At 44.6% G+C, this 13,089-nt stretch overlaps 1 long non-coding RNA gene across 1 annotated transcript; it reads left to right on the top strand.

Moving 5' to 3' along the window:
- Positions 1 to 734: 734 nt before the first annotated feature.
- On the top strand, positions 735 to 6,468 carry LOC134299485 (uncharacterized). Its single transcript, XR_010006700.1, has 2 exons — positions 735 to 780; positions 6,391 to 6,468. It is a non-coding gene; the product is annotated as an uncharacterized LOC134299485 (long non-coding RNA).
- The last annotated feature ends 6,621 nt before the right edge of the window (positions 6,469 to 13,089 follow it).

Raw genomic sequence — 13,089 nt, 5'->3', positions numbered from 1 at the left:
CAATTCCTAGCAGTCGTATGTTGCTAGGAATTGTGGGAGTTGAAGTCCAAAACACCTGGAGGGCCCAAGTTTGCCCATACCTGATCTGCACTGTAGAATTAATGCAGCGTGACACTACTTTAACTCAATGTTAGCAGCATGAAATGCATACATTTTAACTTTTATCAAAATATAGAAACTTGCTGTAATTCAGGGCTGGTTCCATCCTGAATAAAGCTAATGTCGCTTTGATAACAGCAGATAACAACAGATGTTCCTCCAGCAGCAGCAAGGGTGTCTCTCTGGGCAGCCAAACCTGGCAATTCTAACTGGATGGCCCCCCAAGAGGGTCTTCCTCCAGGGGCAAACCAAGAATGGGCAACTTGGAAGTCCCTGAACAGACTCAGAAGTGGAGTGGGCAGATCAAAAGACAACTTGGCAAGGTGGCACTACCTGGAGGAATCCTCCACCTTGTGTGACTGTGGAGCTGAACAAACAACTCCGCATATGTATGCTTGCCCACAATGCCCTGCCTCATGTACGGAGGAGGAGTTGTTTAAAGCTACAGACAATGCGGTTGCTGTTGCCTGCTTTTGGTCCAAAACTATTTAGTTGCCTGTGATTTCTTTTCTATTTTATTTCCATTATTTGAAATGTATTTGCTGTACCAATGCTTTTGACACGAAATAAATAAATAAACAGCAGAATGTAAAAGAATGTCCATAATAACTGTCTTATTCCAATTATAGGTACAGTGACAGAACCAGGAAAACAAACAAAGGCTGGTTGTGAAGCAATGGGGTAATTATAGGATTATTGTTCCATATAACAGGTCCAGTGGCTTATATTATAAATATTGGTTTTGTTTACCATAGATGGCATGAGACCTTGTTGGAGATAGCAACCTTCTCAAGCCTCCTCTATTTGATGTTTGTCTGTTTTATAATGTGTCGGTTTATTTCCTGAAGTGTATGTCTTCTTTGGTTTGCAGTTACCTTAGCTCTATGTACTTAAAGCAGTGGGAGGGGCTGGAGACCATGTGGATTATTCTAAACAGACAGAACAGACAGACATAAAGGAGGTATGTTGTGTCGACGTCCAGCTTTGGCGCCTTGGAGGTTGTGCTCGAATCCAGCTACAGTGGAGTGCTGTCACTCCATCCTCTATGATGAAGAGCCATCAGGACTTCTTCCTTCTAGTTGAGGCAATTTTTGGTCTTTTCTTTATGGTGTCGTAAAATACCTCCCCCACTTTTTGGCGGTACCTAATTTCTCTACTTACAGCTCTAAGCTGTTTTCAAACTGCTTAGGTAAACAGTGAGCTGGGCTGACAGGTGCTCACCCCGACCTGAGCTTCGAACTGGCAACCTTTAGGTTGGTAGATCTTATTACTGCTGGTGATTTACCAGCTGCTGTGCTAAAGCCCGGCCCTCACATCATAGAGGATGGAGTGACAGTACCCCACTGTGGCTGGATTCGAGCACAACTTCCAAGGCGCCGAAGCTGGACGTCGACACAACATTCCTTTATGTCTGTCTGTCCTGTCTGTCCAAACGGCATTGAATGTTTGCATTGTATGTGTACTGTGATCTGCCCTCAGTCCCCTTGGGGCTATAAGGTAGAATATAAATAAAGTGTTATAAAAAATAAAGTGTTGTTATAAAACAAACATGTTATTTCAAATTAGCCTATTGAATCTTTATCTGCTGAAAGCATTGAATAGAAACAAGATATCTGTGTCCAGTGATCATCCATTACCCAATAAAATAAAGTAACACTTCCATAACTCTTCTTCCCAATAGGTTATGATCCTAACAAGTCATAATCCAATAGCCCATAGTTTTGCTATTAATTAGTAATTAATTTTAAACAGCAAGTTCCCAAAGATACTTAAAACAATCATTTTTTTTTTGTTCAGAACAAACCCCTTTAAATATAGCATATGCTTCAGATGAACAAGCATGAGACTGGTCTGTTATTTCAAATCTAGCTATTATTTTAACTATATTCTAAAGTGTCATTAAAGCAATAGATTACAAATCTGGCCCCATCTATACAATATAATGCAGTTTCAACTGCATTATATAATTTGTGTAGACCAGGCATGGGCAAACTTTGGCCCTCCAGGTATTTTAGAGTCCAACTCTCACAATCCTAATAGCCTGGAGGGACAAAGTTTGCTCATGTGTGGTGTAGACTCGTATAATGCAGTTCAATGCAGTTAAAATTGTATCTCGTGTCACAATTCTTTCTCCCTATAAACAGACACAAGCTTAGAATTTGAAAGCCAATCCAGTTCTTTCTACCCTACAAAGCACCAAAAGAGAACTATTCCCTTGAACCTGATATTAACTAAGGCAAGCTCTATATGATTTGTTTTTCATGGCTAGTAGCAGCTTTTAAATACAGTAGAGCCTCACTTGTCCAAGACTCGCTTATCCAAGGTTCTGGATTATCCAATGCATTTTTGTAGTCAATGTTTTCAATATATCATGATATTTTGGTGCTAAATTCGTAAATACAGTAATTACAACATAACATTACTGCATATTTAACTACTTTTTCTGTCAAATGTGTTGTATAACATGATGTTTTGGTGCTTAATTTGTAAAATTATAACCTAATTTGATGTTTAACAGGCTTTTCCTTAATCCCTCCTTATTATCCATGATATTCTCTTATCCAAGGTTCTGCCAGCATGTTTAGCTTGGATAATTGAGACTCTACTGTAATTGTGTTATATCACTACAAAGCCAGCAGTTTAAATAAATGCAGTTTTCTGGTCACATACTAGTGATGACCTTTCCCATAATTAAGAACTTCCAATATATGCTTCCAGTTCAAAGAGCTTGACATTTCATACTCCTAACTAGTCATTTAAATGACTAAGTACATAATTTGAAATGTACATTGGTCAGAGGATCTGCATCACTCAAATTGCACCATGTTGATGTAACAAAACAGGCAGGGATACAGTAAAAATCTAGCAAACCCATAGTATGGAAAATCAATTTCAGGGGAATTATGCAACAGAAAAGTAGTTTTTATTAGCAGTAGGATGATTCACCCCATCTAAAAATAGTGTAGTCCCTTATCCTAAAATGAGAAGGAAGCGAATAATCAAGGCCTAAATTTCAGAAGAGATTATTGAACTTTTGGTTTAGTTAAACCTTTACATTATTCCTTCAGTGTCTGAGGGTTTGGCTATAATTCGGTAGATTTTGTCCCATGACTACAGTTTGTATCAATGTTTTGTGGGTTAAAAATTAAAATGTCTATCTTGTCTGTTGAGTGGCACATGGTGGGCTTGCTTTAATAGCTAATTCTACTGTTTTGTGTCAATTGACTTCACTTTAGTTTCAGAGCAAGGGTGCATCTACATAGTATTGAGCCATGACTGTTTAAGTGGTGATAACCTGCATTAATTGCATCTTTCACCTGAGACTAAAATGAAATCAATTAACACAAACAGCATAGATAAAGGTAAAGGTTTTCCCTTGACATTAAGTCTAGACCTGTCCGATTCTGGGGGTTGGTGCTCATCTCCATTTCTAAGCTGAACAGATGGCATTGTCTGTAGACACCTCCATTGTCTGTAGACACCTCCGGCACAACTGCATAGAGCGCTGTTACCTTTCCACCAGAGTGGTACTTATTGATCTACTCACGTTTGCATATTTTTGAACAGCTAGGTTGTCAGAAGCTGGAGCTAAAAGCAGGAGCTCACCCCGCTCTCTGGATTCGAACCGCTGATCTTTTGGTCACCAAGTTCAGCAGCTCAGTGGTTTAATGTGCTGCACCACCAGAAGCTAAAATGAAATCAATTAACACAAAACAGTGAAACTAACCATTAAAGCAAGCCCATCGTGGACATCAGGCATGGGCAAACTTTTTTGCTTTGGGGATGCATTGTGGGCATGACCAGAAGGGCCAGGCAAGGAGGAAGGACAACCGGGCACATTGTGGGTGTGGAAGCCCTGGGAGGGGGAAGGCCTAGGAGAGGACAGGGCTGGGGGGCGGGGCAGGACCAGGGTCATCCTCAGGTTGTCTTCCCAGCATACGGACAAGATTGCTCGTCCCATCTTTATGCCGGAAGGCAAAACATGTAGCTAGTGCCCTGATCCTCCTCCCTGTCCTCCTCCCCTGATCCTCGGGTTGTCCTCTTGGCATTATGCTGGGAGGAGGGCGAGAGGCGGTGGCTGAGAGTGCTCTGGAGGGCTCTCAGCCGCCTCGTGCCTTCCTCAAGCTGTCCTTGAGCCATGCTCGAGCCGTCCTCCCAGTGTAAGGACAGGGCTGCTTGCACCATCCTTATGCCGGGAGGAGAGCAAGTCATGCAGTGGCTGAGACTGATACAGAGGGCAAGCCATCGTGTCCTAATGCCAAGAGGACAGGGAAAATTAGGAGGGCCTGGGGTAAGCCCCCAGAAGGCCGCATCCGGCCCACGGCTCTTAGTTTGCCCATGCCTGGTGTAGATGAACATTGACAAAACAGTTGCAATCCAAGATAGGTATCAATGTCATGAACCAGAGGGTCAAGTTACACATGCAAACCAAAAGTAATGGATATAAGAAGAGATCCGAAGTCAGATGTTTTTTAGGTGGAGGAAGGAAGATCTGGATTTCACACCACTCAAGTTGATTAGGGAAGAATTATAACGTGAACCCACTCAAGTTTCATCTAGATTCCACAGTTAATTATCTGTGTTCACCAAGCTGTAGGCGAAAAAAGCACATACAGCTCAGTGTGAATCACTTCCCGCTTTAATAATTTCCTTAACATTATGATAATAACAGATCTTATTTCATAGGTAACAATTATCTAGAGTGCTCCTCTAATACTAAAGGGCAACGATCAAAATACATTTTGGCTTCAATCCCTTTATCGGTCATTCTCCCCATAAGACCTAAGAAGACTTCTGGACCGTTTTCTATAGCTTTCAATGAGTGTTTCGACCACACTTCATAATTAGTGAGCTAATTTATTAAAATTGTAAGAATGTCAAGAATTCTTGGAGCAGATACTTCTCTGCAGATCAAAGCAGAATATCCTGCCCCTAAGGGATATAAACTTTATTTTCCAGCTGGAAGAAAATAAAATAACAGTTTGATTCATACAAATGCAATTAAAACTGCCAACTGAGGATAAAGCCAAACATTTCATTGCCTGGAGATGAAAGTTTAAGCTTGGAGTTAAAACAACCAGGAAAGACAGAGATGTCTATATTTTAGGTTTTCTGGGAGGATAATAGAATGTTAAGAGTTGGAAGGGACCATGAGGGCCATCTAGACCAACTCCCTGCTATGCAGGAATATGCAACAAAATCACTTGTAAGTGCCCATCCAATTGCTGTTTAAAGACTTCCAAAGAAGGAGAGTCCACCACCTTTTCAATCAGTCTATTCTGCTGTCAACTATAACCCCTTCTACATTGCCTATATCCTAGGATCTGATCCCAGATTTCTTGCTTTAAACTGGATTATATGAGTCTCCACTACCAGATAATCTGGGATAAGATCCTGGGATATAGGGCAGTGTGGAAGGGGCCTGAATCTTACAATAAATAAGTTATTCCTAATGGTCAGTTGGAATTTACCTTGGATGTTGCACATTGTATGCATTTATTCAGTTTATAGCCTGCTTGTCTCCCACCAAGCCTAGCTAAAATCTTATTCAAAAGTTAATTAAATTAAATTTTTAAAAAGACTGTATTGGTGAAAGCACAAAGTGAAAACAGCTTAAAGCACACATTTAAATATAATAATAATATTTTAAAAATGACACCAATACCATGCTTTGGCCACTCAATTCGCCTTTTCAGAAGGGATACAACTATCAATGAGTATATTCTTATTATGGTATACTACCAATCCCAGCTTTTGGGGAACCAGAGTAGGAAGGCACTATTATTGTTGCATTTGCATTCATATTCTACTTGTGGGTTTCCCATAGATTGGCCAATGTGGGAAGCACAATGCTGGACTAAATACTTATTTGGTCTAATTGAACAGGAATGCTGTTAGGTTGTCATGTAATGGCACAACCTTGGTATGCCGGTGGTACTTTAACACTATGCATGCAGTCAAAAGAATAATATGCAGGCCTGGTGGAATTGCAAACCTAGGCTTGTGGCACACCTCTGACCTCTTGTTTGAGATGCAATTAAGTGTGAACATTGAATTGGTAATACTTTTCTAATTAGGTGTTGTTTATATATGTTGTGACTCACATACATTTGGCCACCTTACCTGCCATACTGTTAGTACTCTAAAAAGATGCCAAGATGCCTGGAACTTCCCACAGGTATGCCTTGTACCTCTGTTATCGAGCCACAGTAGCCACCTCCCTCTCAAAGATTTATACTTCACCAAGGGCTCAGGAATAAAAATCTATGTTTTTCCTTTTTTATTTTCCAGTTATCTGGAGTTGTGCAAGTTCAAGGCATCAGAAGCTCGCGAACAAACCAACAGCAGTTGTAACCCCCTAACCCTATCTGTCAAGGACAGAACGCCACAAGGTTCAAAGTAACAGAGTTTATTAGATTACAGAACTCAAAAATGCCCGTAAAACACAAGGGCCAGGCAATTTTTGCCTTTAGGAGCAAAAAAGGGGCAAAAGTAAATGTTCAAAAGATAAACCGGATTAAACCGGAGTTTAATCCGGGTAAAAACAAACTGCTTTCTTCAGCCTGGGTATAAACAAAACGAAAGCCAAGGAACAAAAGATAAAGAATGCAACTAATTGGCAGCAGATTCCTCTCTGCTGCCAACACTGTGTTTAGAGTAACTTGCGTCGCTCCCACACACACACACAGCAGACAGGATTCCAACACGAACAATTCAGCCAGGGATTTTAGCAGTAGAGTAGACCAGTTCCGTTCCGTAGATCAAAGCCAGAAGCAGACGTTTGTAGTTTTTCCAAGTCCAAGAAGGGGGGAAGACAAGCCGTGGTCAGTTCAGTCCGAGTTCTCAAAGCAGGAGATGGCGTCCGTCAAGAAGACGACGGAAGGTCAAGCTAATAAGAGTAAGCACAGGTTTGCACAAACAAATGCCCACACAATCCCTCCCGCCGTCTGACCCTGGATTCCAATCAACTTACGTCTCAGCACAGGAAAGTACACAAGTCTTCAGGGAAGCGTCCCACACACACACACGAATCCCAAGCGTTTGCCCAGATTACCTTGCCCGACGCAATTTGCAATTGCTCCCAAGCCCCATTTTATGCCAGTTACAAATCTTCATCACTGTCAGCTGTCCTCCTTAACCCGGGCGTTTCCTCATCACTTTCCTCGTCAGAGCTGGAACACCTCTGACTACGCCCAACAGCATCTCCAGCTGTGGATCCCGTCCCATCCCTCCAGCTAAGCCATGGGTCTAATCCTGAAGGTCCCCATTCATCTTCTGCCCCATCATGGCCAGTGGCCCCCAATTCCTCCCTTACCCGAGTCCAATCCATCTCATCCTCCTCTGAGCTAATCAGCCCTTCCTCCATTCTCTCCGTAAACCCTTCGAAAGACTCTTCGTCAGATGGTGCTGCAAATATGTCTCGCAGTCTTTTTCTCTCTCGCTCCTCGAGAGTATCCGACTCTCGAGGAGTCTTACGTCCACGCCTGTCAGAAACAGAGCCACGAGGCTCAATCATAACACTATCCCCTCTCACAAAGGCCTCCTCCCCCGATGGCGGAGAAGTGGCAGTGATACCCTCCGCTATAGCACCACGACGACTAGAGGTATCAAGTTTCAACAGCGAACGATGAAAGACTGGATGGACCTTTAAACTAGACGGTAAACGCAAACGAAACGCAACAGAAGAAATCTTTTTAACGATAGGAAAGGGACCCAAATACCGAGGCGCAAACTTTCCCCCAGCCTGTTTAATATGTTTGGAAGATAACCACACCAAATCCCCTTCTTCCAACTCCTCCCCTGCCTGCCTGTGGCGGTCAGCCTGAGTCTTCTGCGTTGCCTTAGCTTCCAACAGTAAGCGACGGGCAACATCATGCAATGCAGCCATTTCCGTAGAGCGGTACACAGGGTCCGAAGAGACCACATTGGTCGACGGCGCCACCCCTCCCCGTGGGTGAAAGCCATAAGTAAGCTCAAACGGCGTATGCTGACTAGACGTGTGCACCGCATTGTTGTAAGCAAATTCCGCCACCGGTAACCACTTCACCCAAGCCGTGGGTTGATCTAAACAAAAACAACGCAGATACTGCTCTAAGAGCCCATTAACCCGTTCCGACTGTCCATCCGTTTGCGGATGGAAGGCGGACGACACGTTTAACTTAGTCCCCAAGCACTCATGGAAGTGTTTCCAAAAGCGTGACACAAATTGCGGAGCCCTATCGGAAATAATCACCTCGGGTGCTCCGTGCAAGCGATAGATGTGCTTTGTAAATAGTAAGGCCAACGTAGGGGCCGCCGGAATGGTTGAACAAGGAATAAAATGAGCCAGTTTACTAAATAAATCCACCACCACCCAAATACAAGTATAACCCCCAGACTTAGGCAAATCTGAAATGAAATCCATGGAAATGATTTGCCATGGCCTCTCCGGAACAGGTAAAGACGACAACAACCCTCTAGGGCGCCCAACAGGCGTCTTACTCTGCTGGCAAACGGCGCAGCTGTCACAAAAGCGCAGAATGTCTTGCCGCATCTTTGGCCACCAGTAGCTCCTGGTGATAAGCTGTACGGTCTTGAACCTGCCAAAGTGCCCAGCCATGGGTTCGTCATGGTGGGCTCTAATCACCTCCAACCTGAGGGCCCCCACTGGTACGTAAACCTGCCCCCTACGCACCAATACCCCGTCTTGATCTTGGAGATGCGGCAGTATGGTACGGTTACCTGCTGAGAGCAGCATCAGTTGCTCCTGTGTCCACACATCATCTTTCTGAGCCTCAAGGATCTGATCATGTAACCCGAGCTCATTATCTACAACACACAGCGAGGCAGTAGGCAAGATGGTCTGACATACTACCTGCTCATTGGTCTTAAATTCTGGCTTGCGGGATAAAGCATCGGCCCGCAAGTTTGCCTTCCCCTCCACGAACTGCACCTTGAAGTTAAACCTGGAGAAAAACAAAGCCCAGCGGATTTGACGCTGGTTTAACTTCTTTGCTGTTTGCAAGTGCTCTAAGTTCTTATGATCAGACCTGACCACGATCTGATGCCGTGCCCCTTCAAGCCAGTGCCGCCACACCTCAAACGCCACCTTAATCGCCAACAACTCCTTCTCCCATATGGTATAGTTCTGCTCGAAGGGTGTTAGTTGCCGCGAGTAAAATCCACAGGGACGCAAGGTCCCTGAGGAATCCTTCTGAGACAATACAGCCCCCAACGCGTAGCTAGAAGCGTCCGCTTCTACCACGAACGGTTTGTCAACATCAGGATGGGTTAGTATGTTGTCCGATTGAAAACTAGACTTAAGTTGTAGAAACGCCTCGTGAGCTTCCCGCCCCCACACAAATGGCTGTTTCTTGCGCAGAAGCTGCGTCAAAGGTACCGTGAGCTTTGCAAAATTCGGAATAAACTCCCGGTAGTAATTAGCGAAACCTAAGAACCTTTGTACATCCTTCTTAGTCTTCAGCTCCTGCCATGAGTTGACGGCGTCAACCTTATGTGGGTCCATTTTAAGTTCCCTACCTGACACTACATGACCTAGGAACTCCACTTCAGGCACATGAAAGACGCACTTGGAAGCCTTGGCGAAAAGCCCATTAGCCCGCAGTCGGTGCAGAACCTGCTTGACATGTTGACGATGTTCTTTCTCGTCCTTAGAAAAAATCAAGATATCATCCAAATAAATCACTAAAAATTGGTCAATTAGGTCCCTGAACACATCGTTCATGAACCTCTGGAAGACCGCAGGAGCATTACAAAGCCCAAAAGGCATGACTCGGAACTCGTGGCATCCGAAACACGTGTTAAATGCCGTCTTCCATTCATCCCCTTCCCGTATACGGATTAAGTTATAGGCCCCCCGCAGGTCAAGCTTGGTAAAGACCTTAGCCCCTTGCACCCTTGATAACAGTTCCGAGATTAAAGGGAGCGGGTACCTATCCCGAATGGTGTATTTGTTTAGGATCCGATAGTCGCAGACCAGCCTAAGTTCCCCAGTCTTTTTGGCTACAAAGAATACTGGTGCCGCAGTTGGAGAACTAGATGGGCGAATAAACCCCTTGGCTAAATTTTCATCTAGAAACTCCCGCAAAGCTTGCCTTTCCGGTACAGTCAAGGCATACAGCCTCCCTGCTGGCAGTTTCGCACCTTCTGCCAACTTGATGGCGCAATCATATGGCCTGTGCGGTGGTAATTTGTCCGCTTCTTTTTTACAAAATACATCAGAGAACTCCCCATACTCAGCAGGCACTCCCTCCATATCAGAATGAGTAACATTTAGAGTGCAACAATCCTGCCTCTTTAAAATCACTTTACGTGTTGCCCAATCTACTTGTGGGTTTACTACAGCTAGCCAATCCATCCCCAGGATCACATCATATCTAGGCAAGCTCGTAATATCCCACACAAACGTTCCCGTTACTCCCTGCACCTCCCACGTTACTGCTGAGGTTTCCTGGTTAACCACCCCAGTCTCCAGCAGTCTCCCATCTGCTCCTTCCACCCACACGTCGCATGCTTTGCGCACCTTAGGAATGCCATGCTTCTTAGCAAACTCAATATCTACATAAGAGACCGTGGCCCCTGAGTCCAGCAGTGCCAGAGTAGAAACAAGTTCCCTTCCCCCAACAGATAATGTAATGGGTACGAAAACATGCTTCCTCCCCTCAGTTGACTGCTTGAGGAGCCCTAGTGCGTTGGACTCACGTCGCACTAGGGCTGGCCTTTTCCCGAAAGCTGGGAAGGTTTCACATTACAACTTTTGGCAAAATGCCCAGCATTCCCACAGTACAAACACAAGCCCAGCTGCCTCCTACGGCTCTTTTCCTCTGTAGACAGCTTCTTAAAGACCCCAAGCTCCATGGGCTCTTCCCCCATCACCACAGGTGCCCTGGTTACATGCATGGGTGGCGCACACATTGCTTTTGAATGTTTACGAGCCTCGAACCTTGCGTCTAAACGCAGCACCTTAGCTACTAAGGCGTCCCAGCTTTCAGCCGGCTCCAAGCGTGCTAGTTCATCCTGGAGCATATCATTTAACCCGGCAGTAAATAAAAGCATGAATGCATTTTCCCCCCAATCCAGCTGGTGGCGATACAGGTTAAACTTATTCAAGTAATCCAAAACAGTCCCCTTTCCCTGTTTCAACCGATACAGAGCCCACCCAGCGTTCTCCGTGCGGAGAGGATCCCCAAAAGTATCAGTTAACAACTTTTTGAAATTATTCAAATTGTCCTTGACTGGGTCATTTCCCAAAATTAAATTAGTGGCCCATTGTCCTGCGGGACCGGTCAACAAACTCAAAATAAAGGCCACCTTGCTAGTGTCTGTGGGAAAAGCATGAGCACTGAGCTGAGAAAAATAAAGCTCCACTTGTGCCAAAAAGGTTGGCAACTTGCACCTGGTTCCGTCAAAGCGTTCAGGAGTCAAAACATGTCCTTTCACGGCATGAGCGGTTTGGCTAACGGTAAAAGCCGTTTGCAATTGGTCTAATTTGGCTCTTAACTCATCCATCGTCTTCCTGACGGGTTTATTGCTGCAATAAACCTTTTATGGGCGTCGGGCAATCTGTCAAGGACAGAACGCCACAAGGTTCAAAGTAACAGAGTTTATTAGATTACAGAACTCAAAAATGCCCGTAAAACACAAGGGCCAGGCAATTTTTGCCTTTAGGAGCAAAAAAGGGGCAAAAGTAAATGTTCAAAAGATAAACCGGATTAAACCGGAGTTTAATCCGGGTAAAAACAAACTGCTTTCTTCAGCCTGGGTATAAACAAAACGAAAGCCAAGGAACAAAAGATAAAGAATGCAACTAATTGGCAGCAGATTCCTCTCTGCTGCCAACACTGTGTTTAGAGTAACTTGCGTCGCTCCCACACACACACACAGCAGACAGGATTCCAACACGAACAATTCAGCCAGGGATTTTAGCAGTAGAGTAGACCAGTTCCGTTCCGTAGATCAAAGCCAGAAGCAGACGTTTGTAGTTTTTCCAAGTCCAAGAAGGGGGGAAGACAAGCCGTGGTCAGTTCAGTCCGAGTTCTCAAAGCAGGAGATGGCGTCCGTCAAGAAGATGACGGAAGGTCAAGCTAATAAGAGTAAGCACAGGTTTGCACAAACAAATGCCCACACAATCCCTCCCGCCGTCTGACCCTGGATTCCAATCAACTTACGTCTCAGCACAGGAAAGTACACAAGTCTTCAGGGAAGCGTCCCACACACACACACGAATCCCAAGCGTTTGCCCAGATTACCTTGCCCGACGCAATTTGCAATTGCTCCCAAGCCCCATTTTATGCCAGTTACAAATCTTCATCACTGTCAGCTGTCCTCCTTAACCCGGGCGTTTCCTCATCACTTTCCTCGTCAGAGCTGGAACACCTCTGACTACGCCCAACAGCATCTCCAGCTGTGGATCCCGTCCCATCCCTCCAGCTAAGCCATGGGTCTAATCCTGAAGGTCCCCATTCATCTTCTGCCCCATCATGGCCAGTGGCCCCCAATTCCTCCCTTACCCGAGTCCAATCCATCTCATCCTCCTCTGAGCTAATCAGCCCTTCCTCCATTCTCTCCGTAAACCCTTCGAAAGACTCTTCGTCAGATGGTGCTGCAAATATGTCTCGCAGTCTTTTTCTCTCTCGCTCCTCGAGAGTATCCGACTCTCGAGGAGTCTTACGTCCACGCCTGTCAGAAACAGAGCCACGAGGCTCAATCATAACACTATCATAAATAACCCTTCAATAAATTGTATCTACTTTATATTTTTGTATTTTTTAACTGTGTACTATATCTATTTCTTGTATAAAATTTATATGAACTGCTTTATTGAAATGTATCAAACTGTAACCCAGAAACTGCCTTCCCTCCATGACCCTACTGAAATATCCCCTAAGAACTGAAAGGTTGAGCAAATTCCTCTGGCTGTTTCCCAAGCCACATAATCATCAGATTAATTGTGTGCATGTAAAAATAAGTGTTTTCCTGTGCTAGCCAAGT

Source organism: Anolis carolinensis, chromosome 5 (genome assembly GCF_035594765.1).
Source record: "Anolis carolinensis isolate JA03-04 chromosome 5, rAnoCar3.1.pri, whole genome shotgun sequence".
Classification (NCBI taxonomy): domain Eukaryota; kingdom Metazoa; phylum Chordata; class Lepidosauria; order Squamata; family Dactyloidae; genus Anolis; species Anolis carolinensis.
The sequence above is the reverse complement of the archived record's forward strand: the minus strand, read 5'-3'. Positions and strand labels throughout refer to the sequence as shown.